This window comes from Melampsora larici-populina (genome assembly GCF_000204055.1).
Source record: "Melampsora larici-populina 98AG31 unplaced genomic scaffold MELLAscaffold_28, whole genome shotgun sequence".
In the NCBI taxonomy this organism is placed as follows: Eukaryota; Fungi; Basidiomycota; class Pucciniomycetes; order Pucciniales; family Melampsoraceae; genus Melampsora; species Melampsora laricis-populina.
Window position 1 is genome coordinate 1,082,614 of NW_006768792.1, and position 844 is coordinate 1,083,457.

Here is an 844-nt window from a genome sequence, read left to right on the forward strand (position 1 = left end):
AATTGAACCACTACTTACGCGTCCTCAAATAGAGGCTTTTGACATGCAGATCATCACAGCAATCAAAGACGCCTTGGAAACCCCCACTCAACAAGCATAAACGCTGGTGGAACCCTCTAACCCTAGGTCCTCTCAGGAAGGAGGTGCTACGGTGTGAGAGGAAGATGAAAGAATCACAAGATGAAGCAGACCGTCAAGCTTTCAAATCAGCTCGCAACAAATTCAAAACTGAAGTCAACAAGTCAAAAGAGGATAGTTGGAAAACGTACCTCTCGACGCTAACACACGACACACTATTTCAAGCCAAGAAGTTTGCATCTGGACGACTACCATCCCCAGTCATTAATACCCTCATCACTGCGGAAGGAAAAATGTGTACGTCCAATGGAGAGAAAGCTGAAGCCCTCTTCAACACCACTTGCGTGGCCACGGCGCCATGCGACCTACAGGACACCACCCCAATCACTTTCCCACTCACAGAGGACTCGAAATCCACGCCATCAATAATGCCCGAGCTTATTTCATCCCTCAATAAGGACACTCTTGCCGACATCGTCACGAATAGTCCCCCTCTGAAAGCCCCAGGGGCCGATGGTATCCAAAACTGGGTTTGGAGAGAGGTATGGACACAGGTCAAGCGCCATGTACTGGCTCTATTTCAATGTATAACAATTACAGGTATTTTTCCAACGCGATGGAAGGAGGCCAGGACGGTAATGATTCCCAAACCGGGTAAATCTGATTACACGTCACCTTCTTCCTTTCGGCCAATTGCACTCCTTAATACAATCAGCAAGTTTTATGAAAAATTCTTTACGATCCACTTATCCCAACAAGTGGAGAA